This window comes from Catharus ustulatus, chromosome 2 (assembly GCF_009819885.2).
Source record: "Catharus ustulatus isolate bCatUst1 chromosome 2, bCatUst1.pri.v2, whole genome shotgun sequence".
Taxonomy (NCBI): Eukaryota; Metazoa; Chordata; class Aves; order Passeriformes; family Turdidae; genus Catharus; species Catharus ustulatus.
In genome coordinates this window covers 108,335,090-108,350,228 of record NC_046222.1, presented here as the reverse complement: position 1 = coordinate 108,350,228, position 15,139 = coordinate 108,335,090, and the positions used below count along the sequence as shown (strand labels likewise).

Here is a 15,139-nt window from a genome sequence, read left to right as displayed (position 1 = left end):
AGTCATTGGGAAAGATTCCCTCCTTTACTATGTTTTCAGCCTAGCTACCCACAGATAGCTGTTATCAGAGAGGTTTTATATATGACCTTGAACAAACCACTTAGGGTGGGATTCGGTTGCTTAAGTAAAGGTGCCTGTACCATTTGAGATGCCCTAGGGTACATAACACATCTGTACAGGGCTGGGTGGTTGACACAAAATACAGCCCTGGTATAGCAGCTGGAGTGAAGGAAGGATTTAGACACCTGTAATGCATCCTGCACTGCTTTTTGAGTATCTGCTATAGATACCTTCTGGAGCTTTCCAAGCCTAGCAGCTTCTAAGCTGAAGTACCCATTGCCCAACTCTCCTGAATACTCCAGCCAGACTCTGCGCTCCCTGTCCCAAGGAACTGCCCTTACCAGGCTGTGCTTTCACTGGAGGGCAGCTGGCAGGGCTGGGAACATCATACATGCTGCAGCCCAAAGCCAGGGACTGTCAGCAGCAGAACTCTCTCTCTGCAAGGGCAGTGCACCCCAGAGGCTTTGCCCAGGATCACACTTGGCAGATTTGCACTGGTCTCCCAGTCCATCCTGTACACTAGCCCTGGAAAGCTCCATGGGCCAGAGTACCTCACCCAATGCTTTAATCCCTCATGACAGAGAGCCTCCAGACTGCCCAACACACTTAGCCCAGCTGGCGTGTCTGTTCCTAGGTGTATTTATAGAGCTGAGAATACCCCCTCCCAAACCCAGTAAGGCGCACGTGTGTGTGTGCCACCAGCCCACCAGCCATTGCGTGCTGGGCATCAGTATCTCTTCTCTACATGGCCAGGACCTGCTATCATCTCCAGACATGGGCTGGCTCTTTGCCTGTGTATGCTCCAAGCCAGCTTTACAGGACAATCACATTTCAAAATTCATCACCCGTGCCCAAACTGCCGGAGAGTCTGTCAGAGACAGAAAACTTTGGCAGCTGGGGTTGTTGGTGGCCAGAGGCCATTCCCTGTGAGTATAACACAGACAGAGCATGGGCTCTCACAGTGATTTACTGTATACTCAAGACATAAATCACAGTTTCTTCCTCACCACTTGTGGATGTAATTATGTAAGAAGGGAAATAAAGCATTTCCACACAGTCTTCCTTTCTCCCTGTTTGCAAAAAACCCCATTTATTTCCTCCATCTTATCAATTTCTGACATTTGCACTTGTGCTACTGAGAAATTGCAGCTGGGTTTTGGAGTCCATTCCAAAGCCAGGGTGACTTCTGCACACCCCACCATTTTTTGTGCTTCTGCCTTACCATGAGATACACATGGACACAGTGTTCTTTTCTGAAAGCTTTGCAGGGGTAAAGAACAAGCACTCAGGGTAACCATAGCTACCTCCTTCCAGGTCTCATGCCAATACTGCTCACAGTTCAGCCTCAGGTTTGTGACATCCTGTGCATCCCCACTCTAAATGGAAGCTCTCCCAGATCAGGGACTGTAAGAGGCACCCAAAAGGTCAGACATGAGATTTTTGACAGGGAAGATGATGACTCTGTTTCTCATTTACTGCTTGTTTATGAATATGAGCACAGATCTCCCAGGGGCAGCACTGGGAGCATTTCTAGCACTCACTGGCTGAGATGCCCCAAGCCACCATCACCAGGACAAGCACCTGTATTCCAGTTCTGCACCTAGCATTAGAAAGCTCCAGAGGACATTGTGTAGGGGATGAGGAAAGTGCCCCAAAGCCTCAAGGAGTAAGAGTACTGCAGTTGGGGCTCCTCCAGAACAAGGAGGGCTATGAACTGGAGATCTTCTCCACACTGCCCTTTTTCTTGGACACCAGGAGCTGCACAGGCAGCACAACTGCTGCCCTGCTACCCTGACTGCATTAATACAAAACCCACCGTTACACCAGCTGCTGCTACCTCTCTGCTATCCAACAACAACCAGGGTAATTGGCAACAGCAGAGTAAAGTATCAAATCAACTGTGTTTTTGAGGGGCTTCATAAGAGGCCAACAAAAGCAAGGACGTTCAAAGCTCTCAGCTAAGCATAGCAAGAGGTCTCGGTGGAGCGTCAGATGACGAGAAACAGATTTGCTGCATTACACAGTCATGTCAAAGGGCTGTGCCAGAGCTTTAGCTGACAGCAGGCCTGAATTGCTTTGTGCTCACTGGTTTGAGCCAGATAGAGGCCTGCAGACTTGTGTTTCATATGGTGCCTATCTTCTTTCTCAATTTCATTGATCAAAGTCTGATAGCTCTCTCACGTATTTTATCCTACTCCACACAGACCCCACCACTTTTTACCATGGGGATGACTTTAGCACAACTACTGGAGGAATATGAGATTCCTTAATAAGAGATTCCTCTTATTAAGGAATAAGAGATTACAATTAAGGGATGGTCCACAGATCAAACTACACCTATTAACATAAAGATGCATTATTAAATGGTAGGTAGTCGTGGTAGAAACCCTTTATGTTTAACTGGGATGCAGTTCTTCCTTGGTTTGGAGCAAACTGATTTCAAATCAGTTTTTTAATATGGGGAATTCGACAAGCACATGGTATTTTTTTCTGACCATTTTGTGTAGATTCTCTATTCCATAGGAAATGTTGATTTATCGAAGAACCACTGTGTTACTGATTTCTAAAATCCCTACTTGTTCTGGAAGACAATTCACAACACCAGGTACTCTGGAGGAGCTTATGTCAGAGTGTCTGTGTTTGCTATGTGCCAGTTCCATGTCCTCAGGAGGACTGAACCTATCCCATTCCTGCTGAACCCAAAATGAGTTGCTAAAGAAAAATAGCCTAGTCTGTCTGTCCCAGGGTCTGCATCTATTTAAATTAATAGTTTTATAATTACACATTTATTTAGCTGAGAATATATTTTTGACTTACACATTGACTTAGAATTGAGCTCAGCTGAACCAAAAAAGTCCCTATTATACAAAACAAAAACAGCTTCACAGACTGTTTCTAGTTAAGGGCACACCCACAATAGGCTTGTAATAACTTAGACTGTAATATCTGCAGAGATGCTTCAGTGTGTGCACTGCCAAACAAATACTCACCCATATGGTAAGCAGTGACATCTATAACTCAAGGAATTAATGCACAGTAAATTTTACCTGCATAGCAGGAAGAACTTTACTGTGCTGGTGACCACACACTGGAACAAATTGCCCAGAGAGGGTGTGGAGCCTCCTGCACTGGAGATACTAAAAAACTGCTTTGACAATATCCTTGTGCCATGTGCTCTGGGATGACTCTGCCTAAGCAGGGAGGCTGGACCAGATGAGCTACCTTGCTCCCTTCCAGCCTTACCCTTCTGTGATTCTGTGGCAGACAGTTAAATGGGAAGTTTTAAGCTGAAGTAAGTAGAGACCACTAAACACAGAGATGGGAGGCAGTCGCTTTGCTGATAGTGGGGAACCTAGTAAATCACCATAACTAGACAGCATCTCAATCTGCCCAAATCCCATTTTTCCCTGGTCTGAGTGAGAGGTATTTAAGCTGTACATACCAGGCCTGTGGAGCACCTGGATACTGCTAGCATGTGTTGCACACTGTTACACAACAGAGCAGGGAGATTGCTCTCACAACTCAAACCCATTAACAACAGCAGGAACATCTGGAACAGGACATTGCTTTCTTCAGTCACAGGATGTCATTATGTTTGCCATATTGCCAAATTTTTGAAGACATAACTAGAAAGTATTTCTTTGTTTTCAATTCTTATTAAATAGGGGACCCAGATATTTGGGAGAGGGAGGAATGGGATGATTCCTGTGAAGAAGGCACCCACAAAGCTTGATGAATTTTATAAGGTGTCATTTGCACAAACACAGCACTTGGTTTCATGAACCTATCAAGAAGCAGTTCTGTGTGGACTTCAGTGAAATGTTGCAGAGTGCCACTGGGAGGTGTCACTATAAAGCAATAGCATCAGGCCAAAGAAAAGAGCTGTGCTGAACACAGCAGAAGGCAGATGCATTATTTTCAGGGGGATGATAAAAAGGGGAATGTGTGTGCTGGGGATTAAATCTGCATGTCATTTTTGTCACTGGGTGCCATCCATCCACAAACAGTGTTTTAAAGTGACCAACCCTGGCCAGAGAGTTGAGTGCTGTTACTGACCTCCCCTTTAATCTGTCAGCATTGCTGTAACACAGCCTCACGTGCGTGCACACACACCAGCCCCCAAAGGCTTACGCATTAGTGTAATCTTTACCAGGCATCAATAGATTTGACACTAACTAGGTTTAACAAAACCAAGCCTTATCCTACCAACCCTTCAAGTCATGGAGAAAAGTGCTGAAAGAGCTAACTGCAAAGCTAAACACATCAATCTTCGTCCTGATACTTCCACTCTAACCCTTTCTTCTACTATCTCCCTGCCTCTGAGCATTTAGTTGGATCTACGTTATTAAACTGATCATGCATCTGATGCAAAAAAAGTTTGACTGAATCTTCATTTTGCCTGGGGTCTTATTCCTTTATTTATTTAATTTGGTGTTTCATTTGGGGGAAAAAAATTCTGCCAAGTCTGCATTTTTTTTTTGCAAGGAGCAAACAAATAGAGCTATTTCTCCCTAGCAGCAGAACTAAACAAATCAGAAAGGGTTTGCAGCAGATTTTAACACCAAACCAATTAAGCAATATTGGTGTTGTCATTTAAAAAAAAAAAAAAAATGGAGACCCCTAGTAAAAATAACCAGTAGTGCTATCAGCTGCCTCTGAAGGCTGGCTGAATTTCAGATGCTAGTACATGAAGACCAGCCTCATGTCTCTCCACCACCCCATGAAACTCTCCTTGGTGGGTAAGTGGTTTGCAAAGGGCTCGCACCCGCCTCTGACCACCAGCCTGGGGAGGAGGCTCAAGGCCAGCACCGAGCCTGGACCTGCCCAAGCTCCCTGCTCCTGCCCAGGGGGGTGCTCTGGGTGCTCATGGACTCTCCACTCAAAAAAGTCTCTCACAAAATGCTCCAACAAAAAATAAAATAATAAAAATTATTTTTGGTTTGCCAGCTCGCAGAAGACAAACTCCGAGAAGTCTGAGCACTGTGTAAATCAGGTTTGATAAGAAATACATGCCAGTGGAAGTTTTATGGCATGCTTTGGCTGCGGGAATGGAAAAAAGGGAAGGGAGGAGGCATCTTTAAAACGATGTGCAACTGTGAGCAGGACGGCGAGCTCTGCAGAGTTCGGCAGGGTTTGGGGAAAGCATCCTTCCCCGCCCCAAGGAGAGCCGGCAGGGAAGGGCGGCTCCGTCTCTCCGGGTGCCCGGGAGGATGTGGTATCCCCGGAGGCTGTGGTATCCCCAGAGGATGCGGTATCCCCGGAGGCTGTGGTATCCCTGGAGGATGCGGTATCCCCGGAGGATGAGGTGTCCCCCGGAGGATGCGGTATCCCCGGAGGATGCAGTGTCCGGGGAGGATGTGGTATCCCCGGAGGATGTGGTATCCCCCGGAGGATGCGGTATCCCCGGAGGATGCAGTGTCCGGGGAGGATGCGGTATCCCCGGAGGATGCGGTATCCCCCAGAGGATGCGGTATCCCTGGAGAATACGGTGTCCCCCGGAGGCTGTGGTATCCCCGCAGGGTGCGGTATCCCTGAAGGATGCGGTATCCCCGGAGGGTGCGGTATCCCCGGAGGGTGCGGTATCCCCGGAGGATGCAGTGTCCGGGGAGGATGTGGTATCCCCCGGAGGATGGGGTATCCCCGGAGGCTGTGGTATCCCCGCAGGGTGCGATATCCCTGAAGGATGCGGTATCCCCCAAAGGATGCGGTATCCCCCGGAGGATGCGGTATCCCCGGAGGATGCGGTATCCCCCAAAGGATGCGGTATCCCCGGAGGATGCGGTATCCCCCAAAGGATGCGGTATCCCCGGAGGATGCGGTATCCCCGGAGGATGCGGTATCCCCGGAGTATGCGGTGCCCTCGCGGCACCACGAGCGGGCTCCGCCGGGACGGGGAGCAGCCGGCACGCAGATGGCCCGGCCCGGGGCTAATCCCCACTCGACCCCGCAGCCGGCGGGAGCGGGGAGCAGTAATCCCCCTGCCGCCCTCTGTGCAGCCTTAACGCTTTGCTGTCCTGCTCCGCTTCCTCACTTGGCTGCGGATCTAAGGGAAGCCTTCCCGCCATGGCTGGGACAGCGGGGAGGAAAACATGGAGAAAAACCATGGCTGGTACAATTTGCTAGGAAGGAAGAGGAGAGAAAACTCCGAAGATGCGATTAAAGCCAGCCATTTCTAGGCCGCATGCCCCCAGCATCTCCTGTCCCAGCCCTGTGACTGTGGCGTTTTGGGCTGCATTGGGCAGGTCCCAGTGACAAGCGGGGACCAGCCACTCTCCTGGCCGGCAGAACCTGATCACACCTTGCACTGCTCTCGAACCCTGGCGTTGCCATGCTAGGAAGACAAACTGCAGCAAAGAGAGACAACCAGCCAGTGCCCCTCTGCAATACTTCCTTAGGCGTCCTGAGCTGAGTGTACTTCCAGCCTCTCCGATTCTGATTCCTGCATCTGGATGTGATGCTGTGCACAACTGCAAGGAGGACGAAGTCATTTTCAGCTTAGGAGCAGTCCCCACCCCAAATCCACTGTAATAGCACCTCCAATGTTGTTACCATTGTGCAGCAGAGAGAGATGTTCTCCAGCAGCATTCCTATTTTCATATTCTGTGGGTCTCAATTTCTCCTCTTAAAATAATTTTTTTAAATTAAAAAACTCCTAACTGCTTCTTTTGGTACGTTGCATGTGATCATTGATAATGGTAACCAGGTTATAAAACACTGAAACCAAAAAACCAGAATAGGTGGGAAAACGGGTTTAGGGAGAGATTTCAAAGATTTAAAAACAACAGTGATGGTAAAATGAGAAATTTTCTCCTCTGCCTGGGGAACCAGAAAGACTGTGATTAATGCTCAAGCTCCCTGGTCAGGTTACCCACCTCAGCGATTACATGAAGAGCTGAGCGATGCGGCTTGAGTTCAGAAGGTGAGCTGAAGCATAGCAGAGGCTCTTTGATGCATTAAGACAGCCCAAGTCAACAGCAGGTCTGGCTGCAAGGGAGGCAGCAGTCTTGGAGAATGTGACCTACATAGAGGCTTCAGCCTCCCAAGCAGCAGTGAGGGAAATCAGCAGCTTAGACAGCCACGGACATTTCCTGAAAGACTTATAATTGTGATACTTGCTGGCTGCTCTGCCCCCTCCCTTTGTGTGGAAGTCCTGGCACCAAGAGGGAGCAGACAGAAAAACAGATCAAGCATTTCTGCAGGATTTTATTGAGGTATGACTTATGAATGAACATTTTAATTAGTAAAAAAAAAAGGAGAAAAGGTAAATTAATCCATACATTTATTCAAATCCTGTGCTCTGATCCCAAGTCAGTCACAAAGCAGTTACCTTCCCAAAGCCAGCAATTTTTCCATAGAAATAACCTCACAAATGGAAGGAAGAGGTGCTTTAAATTTTATTTTCTCTAGGAAGTAATAATAATTTTTAAAGGGGTGATATACCTCCAGCCCTGTTTTTCCCTTAAAATGACCCCAAACTGCACAGGAAAAATATTTGCTCTCAGTGCTTGAACAAACCTCAGTGAATTAAATTTTTGTTGTTAATGGCAAGGCTGCTGTTTATCTGCAGAGAATCAAACCAGATGTGGAAAATAACTGAGGGTTTAGTGGTTCAGCAGCTTGCCCTTCAACCCCAAGGAGGAAGCCCAGCACCCAAACCTGGCCAAGATTGTAAACAGCCCTAAAGCCTTGGAGATGTCCATGTTTGCCTGCCGCGGCCATCAGTGCACAGCTGGCTCCCAGTGGGGATCAGGAGGTGAGAAGTGGGAGCCTGGGCTGGCTCCAGAGGCAAAGCTGGGTGCTTTGGCACCTCTGTGACCTCTGCACAGAAACCTTCACATGATGCAGCCTGCTTTGAGCTTGTGACATTATTGAGGGCTACTTAAAATTTTTAAAATCTGTCCTTTCTTTGCCACCCCAGAGAAAAAAATCATGTGTCCAACGCAATGAAATCAGTTGTGAAATCTTTTCTGCCATTGGAAAATTCCCCCAGACTGGGAAGATTCAGTGCTTAGAGAGCACTACCATGGAAATACAGTGTGGGATGGCTCAGAGCTGAGATTGGGGTGTCCCCTGCCCCAGGGTTGACCCCTTGGCCAGGCTCCTGTGGGGAATGGGGCTCTCACTAACCAATGGGGTTAGTAGCCTCAGTAAGATGCACAGCAATACAGTTCCCAGCTGGCCCCATCATGGCACTTCCAAATTTTCGCTGGAGATGTGTGTCAGAAAAATATTTGCTTTGTGGCTTTTACTTTTGTGTTAAATTTTCTATTTCCTGCTGTGTCTTTTTGTGACTCTTTACCTATTAACATGTAATACAGCTCTTCATTTTCTTCATGGGACAACAAACTGATGGTTTAATTCCACTATTGCTTTATCCTTAAATAACCAGGCTTGTACTAAAAATGTATCATTTCTTGAAAGAAATTGTATGTTTTGAACAAACATCCAACATGCAGAAAATGGAGGGTAATACTTCCATTCAGTATCTCTGTGGCTGCTAAACAGTTTCCTCAGAAGTCAGCCTTGCTAGGCTTTCACAGCTAGGCTGAGACAAGATGATGTACACATTCCAATAAGGACCAGTCCTGTCTGAGGAGGCAATGGCAGCAAAGGCACATTGTGCCCCACCTGATATGGGCTGTACTGATGGTCTTGCAAAACTGAACAAACACCGCGTTGATCTAGTCTTACTCATCAGAATATAGAAGTTGGCATTAAGAAAAAGCAGCAACATTGCAAGAACATTGCTGCAACATTGCAAGAAAAGTCTGCAGATTTGCATGGGGCTGTCTCTGTGCATGTGGAAGAACTGCTGACTTATAAAATCAGGTTGCCTTTGCAATGCTTCACACAGACCTCCTTCTCTCCCCTCCCTGGAGAAATCAGGATGTAAAGAAGCAAAGCTTTCTTCCTTCTTGATGTTTCCTAACTAGGCCAGATCACTTTGGAAGATGGCCAAAAGGTAATTTAATATTCACCGCTGACCTGTTTTATTCCTCTGAGGTTTCAATAAAAAGTTGGGTGAAAGCCTTTTCCTCTGTTTGTCTGTTAGTGCTCCACCATTGATGCCAGTCCCTGAAACAGTCTGCAGTGCACACATAAATGATTTATTCAGAGCTGCTGTTACTTGCTCCATCAACACACTCCTGCAGAAACTTGCTAGCTGCTGCTCAGGTAATATTCACTGGCAATCTCAGCAGCATCAGGAGAAAAAAAAATTAAAAAATAAACTGCTTCCTTTTTATTTTAACGCTTTTCTTCACATCTCTTCAGAGTCATGAAAGAGATTTGGAAAACAGGTAAGAAATACCAAACTCCCAGCTCTCCTCAAGCTGACTGCATATCACTGTGCTTCTTAGAGGGGAGATTATGCAGCTGTGTAATCTGCAATGCAAAGCCGAATCCCTCCTGCTAACCATCAGTACCTGTCTGCAGTACAGAGGTGCTGTTCTGGCTACTGGAAATACGAGAGAATAAGGAGAGGAAACTGCAGAGGCAGAGAGACTTTTTTCTATAATAGCACATGAAAATCCAAGACAAAATACAGTAACAAATGCAAATAAATTTGAAGCGAGTGAAATGGTGATTTTTTTACTTGCAGATGGAAGGTATTGTGATTCAGTGTTGCCAGTCATAGTGATCACACCCACTCCTACAGAAGTAATTGTTAAACTGAATTGGGAATTTACAAATACTATACTCACTTGCACATGTGTTCACATGCAGGATCAGTGATTACCTACGCAGCAGATTCTGCTGGACAGACAGACAGACATAAGCTGATGGCTGTAAATCCACAAAAACCCGCTAACTTTGGAAATTGCCCTAAATATCAAGCATATGTTATGTGTCACTAATCCTCTTGGTGTCCTTTTTCTACAATAGGAGCTGTGAGGGTTCAGCTCTTTCTCACACTTGGCTGTGTAGGAGAATATATTTCTGTGCTTGCTGCTACGTGCTCAGATACCTAATTTAAGTTACTGGTTGTGACAGGGACATTGAATTTAAACTTATGATTCTGGATTCAGTCTTTCTTCAGTGAAGGGATGAACTGCTGAAGTCTCAACCATAAATAAATGCTGATGTCCCAGCCAACACTGGTCATTAGAGATCTTGATCATATATCTCACTAAATGACTTCTGACTTTTTTCTTCAAATAAAGCTGCCTTGGAACAACATACCCTTTTCATTTTAATTGGAAAAGTGAACTACTATAGTTCCTAAACTAAAACATTGTGCTTCCAATGAGCTCTGATACCTGTGCTGAACACCTGCACTGCTACTCCTGCCTTGTTGGCTTTTCACACATGGCAGTTTTAGGCAGTGGATCATGCTGGATAAAAGCTGCTGCAGAAGGTGACGTGACATACATAATTTGATGCTTCCAGAACTGTATCAGAGGCAGATTCTCAAGTGGCTTGGAGGTGCATGCTGAAGGGTCCTGATGGATGCTTTACAGAATACAAATATGTATATGGATATATTTCTCTTGAAGGACAGATACTCAGCTGCCCATGATTTCAGGGATGCTTAGGTGAAACATTACAGCACCTCTGGAAAACACCTAGGAGGTGTTCAGTCCCACAGTCCATGGGACTAAACCCTGTTAAAAACCTTCTGATGGGGTGCAATTCAGTTCATCTGACACCAGTTGGCTAAAAGTGAAGTGCCTACTCTAACCCAGTTGTCCAGACTCCTCTGAGTGAAAAGAGAGAATCAGGCACCTTTGGAGGGTAACTGCCATGGCTCACCTCGGACACTTCCATCACAGTGGACTGAATACCCACCTGGATGCATCCTGACTCTGAACCATGTCTGGAGAACCCCAGATGAGATAACTCACTTTCAGGGACCTCCTATTAGATGAGATTAATACCAGCCTTGGCAATTAGGTGGAGTCTTTTCCTCATTCTCCCCGTTTCCTGGCAAAGATCCATGTTGAGTAGGCTCTTAAATCCCCAAGTCCTCAGTTTAGACTCCAGGTAGGAAAGTGTCTGCCCCAACACCATTAGCACTGTTTCTCCCCCTCCTCCCAAGCCCATTTTGCTCTTCAAAAGGTGAATTCAAACAGAAACATTCAATACCTAGAAGAAGTAGCCAGGCTGTACCTTTCTGTAAACACAGAAACATTTAACTTTTGGATAGAGTCTTTTCTCACAATAAATAAATAAATAAACATGCAGGGCAACTTACACAGAATAACTGACACTGAAAACTGATGATTTGTCTGGGTGTTTTCCCTCTTATGATAAGACTATCCTTGGCTCTGGATGCCAAACAACACTTCCCAAACAGCTCCCCTGACACCTGCAGGAGCTGTGGTGCTTGCATGAGGGCTCCCAGTGAACACAGCCTCAGCAGATAACACAGAGCTCAGCTCTCCTTTGATTTACAACCTCCTTATGCTGCTGCCATGCAAACATCCTGCAGCCCAGCCTTATTGAGTAACTCATACAATCTGTCTCCTGTGATTTCCATCAAAAACTCTTGGCCTAAAATATTTTCATAGATCATAAATCCACGGTTTTATCAGGATTTCTCAAGTGATGGTGAGCAAGATGTTTGCACCTATGGGAGTCTGTTGAAAACTTCCATCAGCAAAAGATGGCTTTTGAAAGGAATAAAGATTTTCTTGTGATTTCAAAATCAATACCATCACTTTGGGGGCATACTAAAGGGAAGGAGTTTAGCTTCCACAGAAAAATATCTCTTACTGGTGAAGACATTTTTCTTTGTTACAAATCTTCCACAGATGAGAAACAAATTAAAAATCTCTTATGTCATAATTACCTAATTTTTAATTAAGCAAACTATCCTGTTTTTCCAGAAAGGCAGCAATCTATGTATCTGGGACAAAAAAAATGCAGACATTACAACCATTATGATGCAAAGCAAGAAACAGCAGACACACAACAGCAGCTAGTGGGGTTTTTCTGTCTGTGGTGGAAACATTTCCTTTCAAATATCAAACAGTGAATTCACTTCTTAAGGTGAATAGTTCAAGTGGTAAAGGCACATCAGATAATAAAACAGGACAGAGAATCACGCATGCACACAGCTGCAAATCATCTTATGTAGTGTGACTTATTTATACTGTACATCAATAAAATAACAACTTTCAACCCACTTAGTGACTTTTTGTGTAGGGAGAGAAAATGAGCACACCTAAGTAGGCAAGGAATATTCAGGTTAAATGTACAAATTATTTATACCTTGTAGTTATTTTGGAGGAAGAAGGATTGAGGGAGGAAAGGGGAAGAAGCAGAATGTACTTCAAATAGCATTATTTATCATTTCCTGACTAAATATAGCATGCATCTCAGGAAAAGATTGATTTGGGCTTCCCAGTCAGTAGTGAAGGGGATTAACACATGCTGGGTTTGGCATAAATTGGTAAATCCTTCAAATATGATCCACACCTTAAACTGAAGTTCAAGATGAGCTGCTGAAACTGGATATAAGGAGAAATATTGCCCTTCCAATGACAATTTGCTTTCAAAAATATATGGTTTTCCTTTGAAACTTGCTAACCACTGAATGTGGCAGGATTTCTGTGGGATGGGGAAACAATCCATTCCCTCTTGTCATCAGCCAGCTGCAGGCAGGAAACCCACATCTCCATGTGCCAAGGAAACTAGCCCTGGATGATCACTCAGTTGGTAAATCCAAACGAAAGTGAGCTTCCAAATTCCAAGAGACCCAGACATGGAGCAGTATGAGGTCTTTAGCAAAGAAGCCAACAATTTCTGAAGCTGTGAAGCCCTGCATTTGTGTAGATCCCAGATTTCCCCAGTTTTTGGTGGTGTCTGACCTTTGCTTTGCCTGCCTCCACAGTCTGAGTGAACAAATTTGGCAGCACAGTCCTTGGGAAGGATTAAGCAGGAGCACTATTTCAGTATTATGTTCCAGCACTTACCTCAAAAGCCGTGCAAATGTGCAAAATCATACGTTCCGTTAAGTGATGAAAATTCACATGAAAATTGAAATAATGACCTCTTTGGAAAAGCAACAAATATTTCACCAAGCTAAAGCACACTCGCCTTTGCACTTCCAGCACCGGAGTTATTTTACAGCCCTCAGAATTGACTCCGTCATTTATATTTTATCAGCTATAGCACACTGGGGTACTATAAACATAATCCAAAAGAAGCTGCCAGCTCAGCTTCTAGCAAGCAAAAAAATTCTGCAAAACCCCCACCAATCAAAGCCCATTCCAAAGGGAGACACAGAGCAATCACTGGGTCTCCTCCTAATATCAGGAGGGGTGAGTTCCTCCCTCCTGCCAGAGACAGCACCCCTTTCCAGGGATTTAGGGATGGGCTGCTGGAAAGGTCACAGAATGGGATTGATGTCTCTGTGTTGAAAAGAGAGACAGGCAGACTTCTCAACTACCTCAGCCAAGGATACTTATCTCCCTTTAATCCCAAATTTATTCCTGGTCCCAGAAATCACTGCTGTTTTCCCACATATGTTGTTACAAGCTATATACATCAAGCATGCTGAAATGAAAGCCTATGACTCCAGACAATGTTCTTGCCAGTACAGAAGTTGCTCCCATGTTATCTGAAATAATTTGTACACTTGGGTTTCTTTCTTCTTCCCGTTACCTCTTTACCCATCAGCACCATCCATGTTTGCATTGTCATAACTTGACAGATGCACGAACAAGTAGCAGAAAAGGTCCTGAGTATTTATTTATAGTCTTCCTGTTGTTATGGTGCTGCATTATCTGGTCTGCCTGCCTGCCTAGAGTAAAAGGAGGGAAGGAAGGCTGAATGCTTTGGCTAATCCTGAAGTGCTATCAAGCTTTTCCTCTAAATCACCAGTCCAAATGCAAAGTCAGCAGTGACCAGCCATCCTTGTGAGTTGCTCCAGCTGCCTTGCAGAGCTCCTTGAAATGCCATTAACTCTCCCAAAACATATCTGCCTCCCCAGAAATCCTGTTGCAGTGTGACTAGCAGCCACAGCCCAGAGGCTAGGCGCTGAACTAGCATTTGCTTCTGCCTTGTTTCTAGACCAGGCAATGGCTGTCACCTGTGCAAGGCATGTGGGCCTCAGAGAACTTCCTCTTGGACTCTGTGGTGCAGGGCAAGTGGGAGCTAGCCCAGAGAACTAAATGTCTCTGAGGACCTCATATCCACAGGACTTGCAGTCTGGTGCCAAAACTTGAAAGAGCACCATGGGCAGCACACTCCTGGACTCCTGGACCAATCTCTGGTGTCTGGGGCACAGAGGACCATGGCATCTTGCTGTCTTGCTGTGCAGTCTGCCCCACCAGCTCCTCCCAGGGCAGGTCATGCACTCTCACTGCAGCCAAATGCATGCCAGGCACGGGCCACACGTGGCAGCCAAGGGCAAGCAGGTCTCACCACTGCCACCACAACCACAGCCCTGCCTCGTCCGCAGGGGCCAAGGCAGCCATCTCTGACCCATCACCCAAACTGCACATGGAAACACAGTCATTACCCATGGATGCCACTCCAATCCAGCCATAAATCCAGCATGCAGCCTATGGCAGGTGTGGCAGGCTGTTTTGCCATAAATAGCAGAGAAAATGGGTCAAGCTGTGACTCACGCAGGGTTTTGCCCACTGAGCCTGGAGCTGCTCTAGCATTTTCAGTACAGTAAGCCAGATATGGTGTGGGCCTAAGAGGCTTTACACTCACTGATTGCTGTCGTTTGATGTGCTCCAGCAGCCCTATCTTCAGTATTGCTTTTGGAAATTATTGCACAGTACAGGAAAAATCAGGATGCTTTTCACTTTGAAGAGTTGCTGGTTACTTCTGTGAGTAATCTTCTCCTGCCTTGACCTTTACATGTTCTACAGGCACAGACTATTGCGTCTCCTCCTCTGCTGTGGTACTGCCAAGCAAGCCAGGTTTAATTCTTGCAAAGCACAACTAGCAGCCTAGCACCCTTTGTTGCCCTTTACTGAACTCTAACCAAATTACCTCCATTTTTCTGGCAAGCAAGATCAGAACTAGTCCCAAACTTCCAGTTACAAACCAAGTCTCTTGGAGACAGGAATTACTTCTTTCCCTGGGTCCTGAAGTCTGTCCATAACACTTTATGTTTTAA

General features: G+C 45.7%; 1 protein-coding gene across 1 annotated transcript in view; it reads right to left on the bottom strand.

Annotated features, from left to right (window-relative positions):
* NHS (NHS actin remodeling regulator) overlaps positions 1 to 15,139 on the bottom strand; it is a 247,691-nt gene that overhangs the window by 60,629 nt on the left and 171,923 nt on the right. The window lies entirely within an intron of this gene.